Below are 16,241 nucleotides of genomic sequence, written 5' to 3'. Positions count from 1 at the left end.
TATGTTCTCTTAGTATGCCTTGAACACTGGTGCACGAAATTGTGATCATCAATGGCGCCATCAACATGGTACGCTCAATTGTAATCTCAACTTTGTATCACAACTTCGCACAACTAACCAGCAAGTGCACTGGGTCATCCAAGTAATAAACCTTACGCGAGTAAGGGTCGATCCCACGGAGATTGTTGGTATGAAGCAAGCTATGGTCATCTTGTAAATCTCATTCAGGCGGATATAGAATGGTTATGGAGTTTTCGAATATTAATAATAAAATAGGGATAGAAATACTTATGTAAATCCTTGATGAGAATTTCAGATAAATGCATGGAGATGCTTTCGTCCCTCTAAACCTCTGCTTTCCTACTGTCTTCATCCAATCAGTCTTACTCCTTTCTATGGCTGGCTTTATGTAAGGACATCACCACTATCAATGGCTACTTTTGATCCTCTCTGGAAAATGGTCCGATGCGCTGTCACTGCATGGCTAATCGTCTGGAGGCGTCACCCTTGCCAATGGCCGTATCCTATCCTCTTGTGAAAATGGTCCAAATGCTCTGTCACAGAACGGCTAATCATCTGAGGTTCTCGATCATACTGGAATAGGATTCACCCTCCTTTTGCGTTTGTCACTATGCCCAGTACTCGCGAATTTGAAGCTTGTCACAGTCATTCAATCCCTGAATCCTACTCGGAATACCACAGACAAGGTTTAGACTTTCCGGATTCTCATGAATGCCGCCATCAATCTAGCTTACACCACGAAGATTCTGATTAAGAGATCTAAGAGATACTCATTCAATCTAAGGTAGAACGGAAGTGGTTGTCAGGCACGCGTTCATAAGGAATGATGATGATTGTCACGTTCATCACATTCAGGTTGAAGTGCGAATGAATATCTTAGAAGCGGAATAAGTTGAATTGAATAGAAAAATAGTAGTACTTTGCATTAATCTTTGAGGAACAGCAGAGCTCCACACCTTAATCTATGGAGTGTAGAATCTCTACCGTTGAAAATACATAAGTGAAAGGTCCAGGCATGGCCAAATGGCCAACCCCCATGATCTAAGAAGTAGGCATCCAAAGATGTCTAATACAATAGTAAACGGTCCTATTTATACTAAACTAGTTACTAGGGTTTACAGAAGTAAGTAATTGATGCATAAATCCACTTCCGGGGCCCAGTTGGTGTGTGCTTGGGCTGAGCTTGAATGTTACACGTGCAGAGGCTCTTTCTGGAGTTGAACGCCAGGTTGTAACGTATTTCTGGCGTTCAACTCTGGTTTGTGACTTGTTTCTGGCGTTTAACTCCAGACAGCAGCGTAGAACTGGTGTTCAACGCCTTTTTACGTCCTCTAAACTCGGCCAAAGTATAGACTATTATACATTGCTGGAAATCCCTGGATGTCTACTTTCCAACTCAATTGGAAGTGCGCCATTTTGAGTTCTGTAGCTCCAGAAAATCCACTTTGAGTGCAAGGAGGTCAGAATCCAACAGCATCAGCAGTCCTTCTTCAACCTCTGAATCTGATTTTTGCTCAAGTCCCTCAATTTCAGCCAGAAAATACCTGAAATCATAGAAAAACACACAAACTCATAGTAAAGTCTAGAAATGTGAATTTAACATAAAAACTAATGAAAACATCCCTAAAAGTAACTAGATTCTACTAAAAACATACTAAAAACAATGCCAAAAAGCGTATAAATTATCCGCTCATCACAACACCAAACTTAAATTGTTGCTTGTCCCCAAGCAACTGAAAATCAAATAGGATAAAAAGAAGAGAATATACTATAAATTCCAAAGTATGAATGAAACATAGCTCCAATCAGATGAGCGGGACTTGTAGCTTTTTGCCTCTTGAATAGTTTTGGCATCTCGCTTTATTCATTGAAGTTCAGAATGATTGGCATCTATAGAAACTCAGAGTTCAAATAGTGTTATTGATTCTCCTAGTTCAGTATGATGATTCTTGAACACAGCTACTTTATGAGTCTTGGCCGTGACCCTAAGCACTTTGTTTTCCAATATTACCACCGGATACATAAATGCCACAGACACATAATTGGGTGAACCTTTTCAGATTGTGACTCAGCTTTGCTAAAGTCCCCAATTAGAGGTGTCCATGGTTCTTAAGCACACTCTGTTTTTGCTTTGGATCTTGACTTTAACTGCTCAGTCTCAAGTTTTCACTTGACACCTACACGCCACAAGCACATGGTTAGGGACAGCTTGGTTTAGCCGCTTATGCCAGGATTTTATTCCTTTAGGCCCTCCTATCCACTGATGCTCAAAGCCTTGGGGTCCTTTTTATTTACCCTTGCCTTTTGGTTTTAAGGGTTATTGGCTTTTTGCTCTTGCCTCTTGGTTTTAAGAGCTTTTGGCTTTTTCTGCTTGCTTTTCTTTTTCTTTCTATTTTTTTTCGCTATTTTTTTTTCTCTTTTTTTTTTCTGCAAGCTTTGTTCTTTGCTACTTTTTCTTGCTTCAAGAATCATTTTTATGATTTTTCAGATTATCAAATAACATGTCTCCTTGTCATCATTCTTTCAAGAGCCAACATATTTAACATTCATAAACAACAACTTCAAAAGATATATGCACTGTTCAAGCATTCATTCAGAAAACAAGAAGCATTGTCACCACATCAATATAATTAAACTAAGTTCAAGGATAAATTCAAAACTCATGTACTTTTTGTTCTTTTGAATTAAAACAGTTTTCATTTAAGAGAGGTGATGGATTCATAGGACATTCATAACTTTAAGACAAAGTTACTAAATACTAATGATCATGTAATGAAGACACAAACTTAGATAAGCACTTAACATAGAAACGAAAAACAGAGAATGTAAGAACAAGGAATGAGTCCACCTTAGTGATGGTGGCGTTTCCTTCTTGAGGAACCAATGATGTCCTTGAGCTCTTCTATGTCTCTTCCTTGTCTTTGTTGCTCCTCCCTCATTGTGTTTTGATCTTCTCTAATTTCATGAAGGATGATGGAGTGCTCTTGATGTTCCACCCTTAGTTGTCCCATGTTGGAACTTAATTCTCCTAGGGAGGTGTTGATTTACTCCCAATAGTTTTGTGGAGGGAAATGCATTTGAGGCATCTCCGGGATCTCATGGTGATGAGCTTCATGCACCTCTTGAGCTCCATGAATGGGCTTTCTTGCTTGCTCCATCCTTTTCTTAGTGATGGGCTTCTCTTCCTCAATGGGAATGTCTCCTTCTATGAAAGCTCCAGCTGAGTAACATAGATGGCAAATAAGATGAGGAAAAGCTAGCCTTGCCATAGGGGAGGACTTTTCGGCTATTTTGTAGAGTTCAAGGGAGATGACTTCATGAACTTCTACTTCCTCTCCAATCATGATGCTATGAATCACGATGGCCCGATCCACAGTAACTTCGGATCGGTTGCTAGTGGGGATGATGGAGCGTTGTATGAACTCTAACCATCCTCTAGCTACAGGCTTGAGGTCCAGTCTTCTTTGTTGAACCGGCTTGCCTTTGGAGTCAATCTTCCATTGAGCTCCTTCCACACATATGTCCATGAGGACTTGGTCCAACCTTTGATTAAAGTTGACCCTTCTAGTGTAGAGGCGTGCATCTCCTTGCATCATAGGCAAGTTAAACGCCAACCTCACATTTTCCGGACTAAAATCTAAGTATTTCCCGCGAACCATGGTGAGATAATTCTTTGGGTCCGGGTTCTTACTTTGATCATGGTTCCTAGTGATCCATGCATTGGCATAGAACTCTTGAACCATTAGGATGCCGACTTGTTGGATGGGTTTTGTTAGAACTTCCCAACCTCTTCTTTGGATTTCATGTCGGATCTCCGGATACTCATTCTTCTTGAGCTTGAAAGGGACCTCAGGGATCACCTTCTTCTTGGCCACAACATCATAGAAGTGGTCTTGATGAGCTTTGGAGATGAATCTTTCCATTTCTCATGACTCGGAGGTGGAAGCTTTTGTCTTCCCTTTCCCTTTTCTAGAGGATTCTCCGGTCTTAGATGCCATCAATGGTAATGGAAAAACAAAAAGCTTATGCTTTTACCACACCAAACTTAGAGTTTTTGCTCGCCCTCGAGCAAGAGAATAAAGAATAGATGAAGAAGAAGAAGAAATGGAGGAGAGGGAGAGGGAGATGTGTTTCGGTCAAGAAGGGGAAGAGAGGGTTGTGTTGTGTGAATTTGAAGAAGAATGGAGGGCTATATATAGGGAAGGGAGGGGGGTAAGGTTTCGGCCATATAGGGTGGGTTTGGGTGGGAAATTGCTTTTGAATTTTGAAGGTAGGTGGTGTTTATGAGGTAGGTTTATGGGAAAGAGTGGATGGATGTGAGTGGGGAAGTGGTGATAGGGAAGAGGGATTGAGGTGATTGGTGAAGAGTTTTGGGGAAGAGTGTTTATGGGATTGTGTGAAAGAGGGGTGAGGAGAAGTGAGTGGAGGTAGGTGGGAATCATGTGGGGTCCACAGATCCTGAGGTGATCCTGTGGGGTCCACAGATCCTGAGGTGTTCAAGGATTTACAACCTTGCACCAAATTAGGCATGCAAAATGCCCTTGCACACAACTCTAGGCGTTCAGCGCCAGATTGGTGCTTGTTCTGGGCGTTGAACGCCCATTTGTTGCCCATTTTTGGCGTTGAACGCCAGAACCATGCTTGTTCTGGGCGTTCAGCGCCAGCTCTTCTCCAGGGTGCAATTCTGGCGTTCAAACACCCAGATGCTGCCCATTTTGGGCATTCAGCGCCAGAACCATGCTCTGTTCTGGCGTTGAACGCCAGCCAGATGCTTCTTACTGGCGTTTAAATGCCAGTAAGGTCTTCCTCCGGGGTGTGATTTTTCTTCTGCTATTTTTTTTATTCCGTTTTCAATTTTTATATTTATTTTGTTACTCCACATGATCATGAACCTAATAAAACATGAAAGAACAAGAAAAATAAAATTAGATAAATAAAAATTGGGTTGCCTCCCAACAAGCGCTTCTTTAATGTCAATAGCTTGATAGTCGGCTCTCATGGAGCCTCACAGATGTTGAGACTTCCCAACACCAAACTTAGAGTTTGGATATGGGAGTTTAACACCAAACTTAGAGTTTGGTTGTGGCCTCCTAACACCAAACTTAGAGTTTGACTGTGGGGCTTTGGTTGACTCTACAGTGAGAGAAGCTTTTTATGCTTCCTCTCCATGGGTACAGAGAGAGATCCTTGAGTTTTAAATACAAGGTTGTCCTCATTTAATTGAAGGATCAATTCTCCTCTGTCCACATCAATCACAGCTCTTGCTGTGGCTAGGAAGGGTCTCCCAAGGATGATGAATTCATCCTCATTCTTCCCAGTATCCAAGACTATGAAATCAGCAGGGATGTAAAGGCCTTCAACCTTTACTAACACATCTTCTACTTGTCCATAAGCCTGTTTTCTTGAACTGTCTACCATCTCTAATGAGATTTTAGTAGCTTGCACCCCAAAGATTCCCAGTTTCTCTATTACAGAGAGGGGCATGAGGTTTATCCCTGAACCAAAGTCACACAGAGCCTTTTCAAAGATCATGTTGCCTATGGTACAAGGTATTATGAACTTTCCAGGATCCTGTTTCTTCTGAGGCAATGTCAGTTGATCCAGATCACTCAGTTCATTAGTGAACAAGGGAGGTTCATCTTCCCAAGTCACAATACCAAATAATTTGGCATTCAGCTTCATGATTGCACCAAGGTACTTGGTAACTTGCTCTTTAGTAACATCCTCATTCTCTTCAGAAGAGGAATACTCATCAGAGCTCATGAAGGGCATAAGGAGGTTTAGTGGAATCTCTATGGTCTCTAGATGAGCCTCAGATTCCTTTGGTTCCTCAAAGGGAAGCTCCTTATTGATCACTGGACATCCCAGGAGGTCTTCCTCTTTGGGATTCACGTCCTCTCCTTCCCTTACAGGTTTGGCCATGGTGATCAATTCAATGGCCTTGCACTCTCCTTTTGGATTTTCTTCTGTATTGCTTGGGAGAGTACTAGGAGGGATTTCAGTGATCCTTTTACTCAGCTGGCCCACTTGTGCCTCCAAATTTCTAATGGAGGACCTTGTTTCATTCATGAAACTTACAGTGGCCTTTGATAGATCAGAGACTAAGTTTGCTAAATTAGAAATATTTTGTTCAGAGTTCTCTGTCTGTTGCTGAGTGGATGATGGAAAAGGTTTACTATTGTTAAACCTATTTCTTCCACCATTATTAAAGCCTTGTTGAGGCTTTTGTTAATCCTTCCATGAGAAATTTGGATGATTTCTCCATGATGAGTTATAGGTGTTTCCATAAGGTTCACCTACGTAATTTACCTCTACTATTGTAGGGTTTTCAGGATCATAAGCTTCTTCTTCAGAAGATGCCTCTTGAGTACTGTTGGATGCAGCTTGCATTCCATTCAGACTCTGAGAAATCATATTGACTTGCTGAGTCAATATTTTGTTCTGAGCCAATATGGCATTCAGAGTATCAATTTCAAGAACTCCCTTCTTCATAGGCGTCCCATTACTCACAGGATTCCTCTCAGAAGTGTACATGAACTGGTTATTAGCAACCATGTCAATGAGTTCTTGAGCTTCTGCAGGCGTTTTCTTTAGGTGAATGGATCCACCTGCAGAAGTATCCAATGACATCTTAGCTAATTCAGATAGACCATCATAGAATATATCCAGGATGGTCCATTCTGAAAGCATGTCAGAAGGACACTTTTTGGTCAGTTGCTTGTATCTTTCCCAAGCTTCATAGAGGGATTCACCTTCTTTCTGTCTGAAGGTCTGAACATCTACTCTAAGCTTACTCAGCTTTTGAGGAGGAAAGAACTTGGCTAAGAAAGCCTTGACCAGCTTATCCCAAGAGTTCAGGCTATCCTTAGGTTGAGAGTTCAAGCATATTCTAGCTCTGTCTCTCACAGCAAAAGGGAAAAGCATGAGCCTGTAGACTTCAGGATCTACTCCATTAGTCTTAACAGTATCACATATCTGCAAGAATTCAGTTAAGAACTGAAAAGGATCTTCAGATGGAAGTCCATGAAACTTGCAGTTCTGCTGCATTAGAGAAACTAATTGAGGTTTAAGCTCAAAATTATTTGCTCCAATGGCAGGAATGGAGATGCTTCTTCCATGTAAATTGGAATTAGGTACAGTAAAGTCACCAAGCATCCTCCTTGCATTATTATTATTTTCAGCTGCCATGTCCTCTTCTTGTTCGAATATTTCTGAAAGGTGCTTGCTGGCTTGTTGTAATTTAGCTTCTCTTAGTTTCCTCTTCAGAGTCCTTTCAGGTTCTGGATCTGCTTCAATAAGAATATTCTTGTCCTTGCTCCTGCTCATATGAAAAAGAGGGAACAGAAAAATAATAATAATAATAGGGATCCTTTTTACCACAGTATAGAGATTCCCTTGTTGTTAGTATAAGAAGAAGGGGAATAAGAGTGAAGAAGAACGGATAATCCAAACACAAGGGTGAGGATAGGAGCGGTAATTTGAGATGAAGAGAAGTGTTAGTAAATGAATAAATAAAATAGAAGGAGATGAGAGAGAAGGATTTTCGAAAATAGTTTTTGAAAAAGGTTAGTAATTTTCGAAAATTAGGAATAAAATTAAAATCAAAAATTAAAATAATTAGTTAATTAAAAAGAAATTTTGAAAAAGAGGGAAGATATTTTCGAAAATTAGAGAGAGAGAGTTAGTTAGGTAGTTTTGAAAAAGATAAGAAACAAACAAAAAGTTAGTTAGTTAGTTGAAACAGATTTTGAAAAGCAATTTTGAAAAGATAAGAAGATAAGAAGTTAGAAAAATATTTTAAAATCAAATTTTTGAAAAAGATAAGATGAGAAGATATTTTTGAAAAGATATGATTGAAATTAGTTTTGAAAAAGATTTTATTTTTAAAATCACAATTAATGACTTGATTCACAAGAAATCACAAGATATGATTCTAGAACTTAAAGTTTGAACCTTTCTTAACAAGTAACAAACTTGAAATTTTTGAATCAAAACATTAATTGATGATGTTATTTTCGAAAATTATGTGATAAAGATAAGAAAAAGGTTTTTGAAAAATATTTTTTTTATAATTTTCGAAAATAAATAAGAAAGATGAAAAAGATTTGATTTTTGTAAAAGATTTTGAAAAAGATGAGATTTTTAAATTGAAAATTTGATTTGACTCATAAAAACAACTAGATTTTAAAAATTTTTGAAAAAGTCAAATCTAATTTTCGAATTTATGAGAGAGAAAAAGGAAAAGATATTTTTTTTTGATTTTTTTGAATTTTTAATGATGAGAGGGAAAAACATGAAAAAGACTCAATGCATGAAAATTTTGGATCAAAACAATGAATGCATGCAAGAATGCTATGAATGTCAAGATGAACACCAAGAACACTTTGAAGATCATGATGAACATCAAGAAAATATTTTTGAAAAATTTTTAATGCAAAGAAAACATGCAAGACACCAAACTTAGAAATCTTTAATGCTTAGACACTAAGATTTCAAGAATGCATATGAAAAACAAGAAAAATACAAAACAAGAAAACATCAAGATCAAACAAGAAGACTTACCAAGAACAACTTGAAGATCATGAAGAACACCATGAATGTATGAATTTTTCTAAAAATGCAAAGAATTTTTAGAAAAAATGCAATTGACACCAAACTTGAAATTTGACTCAAGACTCAAATAAGAAACACAAAATATTTTTTATTTTTTTTGATTTTATGAATTTTTTTGTATTTTCTTTTAATTTTTTTTCGAAAATCATTTTGAAAAAGAAAAATAAGGATTCCAAAATTTTTAATAAAAAATCCAGGAATCTTATGCTCTTTAAACTAAAGCTCCAATCAAAGGGTCAGGCATAGCTTAATAGCCAGCCAAGCTTTAGTATGTAACTCAGACATGACACGCCTGACATTCTCTATCCAGAAGAATTAGACATGGCTTTACAGCCAGCCAGGCTTCAACATGCTTCATGAAACACTAGAATTCATTCTTAAAAATTCTGAAGAAAAATATATTTTTGAAAACATTTTTATTTTAAAATTTTTTTTCGAAAACAAAGGAGAAATTTTTGAAAGATTTTTGAAAAATTTTTGAAAATAAAACAAAAAGAAAATTACCTAATCTGAGTAACAAGATGAACCGTCAGTTGTCCAAACTCGAACAATCCCCGGCAACGGCGCCAAAAACTTGGTGCACGAAATTGTGATCATCAATGGCGCCATCAACATGGTACGCTCAATTGTAATCTCAACTTTGTATCACAACTTCGCACAACTAACCAGCAAGTGCACTGGGTCATCCAAGTAATAAATCTTACGCGAGTAAGGGTCGATCCCACGGAGATTGTTGGTATGAAGCAAGCTATGGTCATCTTGTAAATCTCAGTCAGGCGGATATAGAATGGTTATGGAGTTTTCGAATATTAATAATAAAATAGGGATAGAAATACTTATGTAAATCCTTGATGAGAATTTCAGATAAATGCATGGAGATGCTTTCGTCCCTCTAAACCTCTGCTTTCCTACTGTCTTCATCCAATCAGTCTTACTCCTTTCTATGGCTGGCTTTATGTAAGGACATCACCGCTGTCAATGGCTACTTTTGATCCTCTCTTGAAAATGGTCCGATGCGCTGTCACTGCATGGCTAATCGTCTGGAGGCGTCACCCTTGCCAATGGCCGTATCCTATCCTCTTGTGAAAATGGTCCAAATGCTCTGTCACAGCACGGCTAATCATCTGAGGTTCTCGATCATACTGGAATAGGATTCACCCTCCTTTTGCGTCTGTCACTACGCCCAGTACTCGCGAGTTTGAAGCTTGTCACAGTCATTCAATCCCTGAATCCTATTTGGAATACCACAGACAAGGTTTAGACTTTCCGGATTCTCATGAATGCCGCCATCAATCTAGCTTACACCACGAAGATTCTGATTAAGAGATCTAAGAGATACTCATTCAATCTAAGGTAGAACGGAAGTGGTTATCAGGCATGCGTTCATAAGGAATGATGATGATTGTCACGTTCATCACATTCAGGTTGAAGTGCAAATGAATATCTTAGAAGCGGAATAAGTTGAATTGAATAGAAAAACAGTAGTACTTTGCATTAATCTTTGAGGAACAGCAAAGCTCCACACCTTAATCTATGGAGTGTAGAAACTCTATCGTTGAAAATACATAAGTGAAAGGTCCAGGCATGGCCGAATGGCCAGCCCCCATGATCTAAGAACTAGGCGTCCAAAGATGTCTAATACAATAGTAAACAGTCCTATTTATACTAAACTAGTTACTAGGGTTTACAGAAGTAAGTAATTGATGCATAAATCCACTTTCGGGGCTCACTTGGTGTGTGCTTGGGCTGAGCTTGAATGTTACACGTGCAGAGGCTCTTTCTGGAGTTGAACGCCAGGTTGTAACGTATTTCTGGCGTTCAACTCTGGTTTGTGACTTGTTTCTGGCGTTTAACTCCAGACAGCAGCGTAGAACTAGCGTTCAACGCCCTTTTACGTCATCTAAACTCGGCCAAAGTATGGACTATTATACATTTCTGGAAAGCCCTGGATGTCTACTTTCCAACGCAATTAGAAGCGCGCCATTTTGAGTTTTGTAGCGCCAGAATATTCACTTTGAGTGCAGGGAGGTCAGAATCCAACAGCATCAGCAGTCCTTCTTCAACCTCTGAATCTGATTTTTGCTCAAGTCCCTCAATTTCAACCAGAAAATACCTGAAATCACAGAAAAATACACAATCTCATAGTAAAGTCCAGAAATGTAAATTTAACATAAAAACTATTGAAAACATCCCTAAAAGTAACTAGATTCTACTAAAAACATACTAAAAACAATGCCAAAAAGCGTATAAATTATCCGCTCATCAAACACCAAACTTGTTCTTCACTATGTGCTGCATACAAGGATACATTTAAGTGCATGTCAAAGTTTGATTTTGATTTCATGAACTCTTGCATTATTCACTATTCTAAAAGCATATAAAACATGGGTTGCCTCCCATGAAGCCCTCTTTTAGCGTCACTAGCTTGACATTTTTCCTTTGTCAGGGTGGTTGGTAGTGCTTCAAGTCCTCCTCCCTTGCAGTAAATCTATCTCCATTGGCTTCATCAAGGATCTCCACATGTTCTAAGGAGAGAACTTTGTTGATGGTAAAAACTTTAGGTAGCTGAGATGGGATGGTGGGAAGATCAGGGGGGATAGCTGGGAAGTAAGCTGAGATCACTTTATCCCCTGGAGAAAAGTCCTCTGTAGGGATCTTCTTGTTCCTCCACCTCTTAGGTGCCTTCTTTTTTGTTCTTTTTGATGTTGCCTTGCTCTTTGTGACCTCCTCTTCTAAGGAGATTTTGTTGCTGGTCTCATATAACTCTGGTGGTTTAGGTTCCTCCTGATTTTCCTTGAGCTGTGACAGCTGCTGATTGCCTTGTTCATCAACCAAGGGGATTCCCAGATGTGCTGGTTGTGCTTCAGTGCTTGTTTCTTCCTTCAGTATCTCACTGTGATCTTTCCTTGGTTCTTTGTTCTCTTGATCTGTTTCTTGTGAGGGCTTGAAAACATTGAAAGTGAGTTGTTCATCATGGATCCTCAAAACTAGCTCCCCTCGCTCCACATTTATAAGTGCTCTGGCTGTAGCTAGGAATGGTCTTCCCAATATGATTGGGTGGAGGTGACTCTCTTCCATGTCCAATATGACAAAGTCTATGGATAGGAAGTATTTTCCAACCTTCACCAGCACATTTTCAACCACTCCTACTGCTTGTTTTTGAGTTTTGTCAGCCAGTCTGATAACTACATCTGTAGGTATTATCTCATTGATTTGCAGCCTCTTCATAAGGGATAAAGGCATTAAGTTGATGCTTGCTCCCAAATCACAGAGTCCTTTGTCAAACATTGTTTCTCCTATGGCACAGGGGATGTGAAAACTCCCTGGGTCCTTTCTTTTTGTAGGCAGCTCTGGTTGAATGAGAGCACTGCACTCCTTATTCATCACTATTGTTTGTCCTCCTTTGAGTGAGCTTTTCCTGGTCAGCAGCTCCTTCATGTACTTAATGTATGAGAGCATTTATTGGAGGGCCTTGATGAATGGTATGTTTACATGGAGAGATGCAAATATGTCAAGAAACCTTGAGTATATTCTCTTCTCTACACCACCATTGAGTAATTGGGGAAAAGCTGCATAGAGTCTTATCAGCTCCTTCTGTGATATTTTGGGTGCTTGGTGCTCCTCTTCCTGTTTCTCTGCTGATGTATCTCCAGGTTGTTCTAATGGTTTGTTCGGTTCGTCCTCGGTCTCATTATCACTTATAGTGACCATCTTGTAATCTTCCCATCTTACTTTCTTTGCTTCACCTCTCGGGTTTTTCTCTGTGTCACTTGGGAAGCTGTCTGTAGGTTTGGGAATCTGCTCGAAGAGGTATCCCACTTGAAATTCTAGCCTCTTGATGGTGTCTCCCTGATTCTTGATATTGGCTCGCACCTTCTCCTTGAACACCTTGTTATCTTGAATCTCTTTGCATATGCCTTCAAGTAGAGTCTCAATCCTTGAGAGTCTGTCATCAGATGATGGTGGGTTGGGATTGGATGGATGAGAAGGGTTATTTTGGTTTTGGTATGGATCTGGAGAGGCGTTGTTAGGGTGGTGTTGGTATGATCTCTGTGTGGAATGTTGGTGAGCTGCATGGTTGTTGGGGTTGTGACGTCTCTGATCTTGGTCTTGATCTTGTTGATTTTCCCACCCAAAGTTTGGGTGATTCCTCCAACCAGGGTTGTAGGTCTTGGAGTATGGATCATGGGTCTGCCTGGGTGAGTTTTCAATGTAGTTGGCTTGTTCATGCTCACCTTCTGCCTCTGCATTCACCCCCTCTTGGGTTGTTGATGAGGTGGTGATTGCTGCTACTTGGTTCCTCTCCATCTTCTTGGTGAGGTCGGCCAGCTGCTTGGTAATAAGCTTGTTTTGGGCCAGCAGTGCATCCACATTGTTTAGCTCCATCACTCCTCTAGTGTTGCCTCTTTCAGAAATATAGAAGTAGTCATTCTCTGCTACAGTCTCAATGACATCTATGGCCTCCTCAATGGTCTTCTTTTTGTTCAGAGATCCCCCAGATGAGTGGTCTACTGCCTTCTTTGATTCATAGGAGAGGCCTTCATAGAAAATGTGTAGCTGCACCCATTCATTGAACATATCTGGTGGACACCTTCTTGTCAGGTCCTTAAACCTCTCCCATGCTTCGTAGAGAGTCTCACTATCTTGTTGCCTGAAAGTTTGAACCTCAGCTCTCAACCTGTTGATTCTTTGAGGAGGATAGAATCTTGCCAAGAATTTGTTCACCATATCTTCCCAGGTTGTTAAGCTCTCCTTCGGGAAGGACTTCAGCCATTTAGATACTTTTTCCTTGAGTGAGAAGGGAAATAAGAGTAGTCTATAGGTGTCAGGATGAACACCGTTAGACTTCACAGTATCACATATCCTCAGGAAGGTGGTTAAATGTTGGTTTGGGTCTTCTTGGACACCTCCTCCGAACGAACAGTTGTTTTGAACAAGGGTGATGAGCTGTGGCTTTAGTTCAAAGTTGTTGGCATGTATGGTTGGCTTTTGAATGCTACTTCCACAGTTTCCTGGGTTTGGGTTGATATAAGAGCCTAAAACTCTTCTCTCCTGCCCAGCATGATTTGCTAGACCTTCTCTGCCATGGTTGTGAGCCTCTTCTTCATGATGGTTCTCCATATTTTCCTCCATGTTTGGTTCAAAATACTCCTCTTCTTCCTCCACACCAACTACTCGTTTTCCTCTTGCTTCCCTCCTTAATCTCAAGAAGGTCCTCTCAGGTTCAGAGTCAAAGGAAGTTGAAGCCCCGCTTCTTCTCCCTATCATACAACCAACAAGGCACAAGCAAGGAAATAGATGTAGAAAGTATTTCTTTTAGAATTGCTATTAGTGTGAGTGATGCAATATATCAAACAGTTAGTGGGTTAGTGGACTGAATTGTAAACAACTAAAAAAAAGTAGGAGAAAGGGGAGAAAATAAGTAAAACTAAAAGTAAATTACTCAAACAGAATTTTAAATCAAACAAAAGAAAAATGATCAATCTAGTTATCCTCCAATTTAATCATTGTTGATACAAAATCAATCCCCGGCAACGGCGCCATAAACTTGATGCACGAAAACTTGTCTCTCGATAATTTTCCTTCGGCAAGTATACTGAATTGTCGTCAAGTAAATACTCAGAATAGAGTGAGGTCGAATCCCACAGGGATTGATTGGTCAAGCAACTTTAATTAGAGGATTGTTATAGTTGAACTAAGCAGAATTAGATTTGAGATTTGCAGAAAATTAATTGGGGGGGAAAGTAAATAGCAGAAAACGTAACTGCTGGAAATAAAGAGCTGAATGTAAATAGCGGAATGTAAATTGCAGAATCTTAAATAGGAATGGGGAAGATGCTCATAAAAGTAGATTGCAGAATTTAAAGAGAATGAGTAAGATCAGAAATGGGGAATTCATTGGGCTTAGGAGATGTTGCATTCTCTGGATCAAGTTCATTTTCATCTCTTCCTCAATCAATGCATTCATTGATCTCCTTGGCAATCTTAAGTGATCAAATTCCAATTTTTTGGTAATTCAATCTCTCAAATCTTGATCAATAGCCAATTCCTTGGTCAATTGCTCATGAGAAGAGATGAAGTATGGTCACTGATTATACCACATGTATTTCCAAATCAAAATGTTGATAGGATTATATGTCACTATATCCATCCAAACCCCAATTTGGTCCAACATGAGAAAGCATTTCTAGCATGATCTCTTCATTCCTCTTCCAAATATCCGAAGAGATCCAAGTATGAATAGCTTCTTTTCCAAGATAACTACCCAATTGAATGAAAATTGAAAGCTTTCTAGTAAAATCAAGAGAAAAGATAGAAGAAGAATAATGAAAACTAATATTGATCCATCAAATTACAACAGAGCTTCCTAACCCAATGAAAGGGGTTTAGTTGTTCATAGCTCTGGAAATGGAAAGCATAGATGGAGAGTACATTCTGAAAATTAAACTAGAAGTTATAGAGAAAGTAAAATACAGAGAGTAGTTCTCAAATTTCCAACCCCCTTTCTGATTCAAAACTACCCCTATATATACTACTCTTCTGATCTTCTAGTTGGTTCTTCAAATCTTGGATATGGGCCTTTGGATCTTGAGTTTGAAGCAGTTATCCTCTTCAGTGAGCTTAGCTTTACTTGCAGAGAGAAAGTATGAAGTAGGCAGGGACTTTTAGCTTAGGACGTTAGTGGCGTTAACGTTAAGTGAAAGTGTGGGTTCGAGAACGTTAGTGGCAGTCACCTTTTTCACTAACGTTCCTAACCCAAGGGTGATCCACGTTAACTTCAACGTTAGTGGCACCAACGTGACCGCTAACGTTGCCTCTTGATCCTTCGCACACGTTATTGGGACTTACCTTTTCCAATAACGTTGAGAATCCTCCCTTCCCTACGTTAGAGTTCACGTTAGTGTGGCTAACGTGACCTTTAGCGTAGGCTTGCCAAATCTTCGAAAACATTAGTGACACTTACCTTTGTCACTAACGTTTCAAAACGCCCCTACTTCCAACGTTAGAGTTCACGTTAACTAGGTTAACGTGGCTTCTGACGTGGTGGTGATAGCCATCTCCAACGTTAGTGACAAAGGTGAGTGTCACTAACGTTGGCTCATCATTCTTTCATCCACGTTAGCTTCCACATTAACTAAGTTAACGTGGGAGTTAACGTTGCTCATAGTGGCTCATTCCAACGTTAGTGACAAAGGTGAGTGTCACTAACGTTGGCGATTCTTGCTCCCTCCACGTTAGCTTCCACGTTAACTAAGTTAACATGGAAACTAACGTGGCTCAAAGTGGCTTAGTCCAACGTTAGTGACAAAGGTGAGTGTCACTAACGTTGGCCATTCTTTTGCTTCCCCACGTTAGAGTCCACGTTAACTGAGTTAACGTGGCTCTTAACGTGACCAATATGAGCTTGGTCCAATGTTAGTGACAAAGGTGAGTGTCACTAACGTTGGCTTCATTTTCTTCTTCCACGTTAGAGTTCACGTTACCTTAGTTAACGTGACTCTTAACGTGGGCTATGATGGCTTCGAGGACGTTATTGGCAATTACTTTTCTCAGTAACGTTGCAAGCTAGCTCCCTTTCCATGTTAGTGGTCACGTTAGTTAGACTA

General features: G+C 39.6%; 1 non-coding gene across 1 annotated transcript; it reads left to right on the top strand.

Annotated features, from left to right (window-relative positions):
* Nucleotides 1-6,705: 6,705 nt before the first annotated feature.
* LOC112781230 (small nucleolar RNA R71) lies at nucleotides 6,706-6,813 on the top strand. The gene has a single exon (XR_003192019.1). It is a non-coding gene; the product is annotated as a small nucleolar RNA R71 (small nucleolar RNA).
* Nucleotides 6,814-16,241: the final 9,428 nt, after the last annotated feature.

This window comes from Arachis hypogaea, chromosome 19 (genome assembly GCF_003086295.3).
Source record: "Arachis hypogaea cultivar Tifrunner chromosome 19, arahy.Tifrunner.gnm2.J5K5, whole genome shotgun sequence".
NCBI classification, from domain to species: Eukaryota; Viridiplantae; Streptophyta; class Magnoliopsida; order Fabales; family Fabaceae; genus Arachis; species Arachis hypogaea.
Note: the sequence above shows the minus strand (reverse complement) of the source record. Positions and strands in the feature narration are given on the sequence as shown.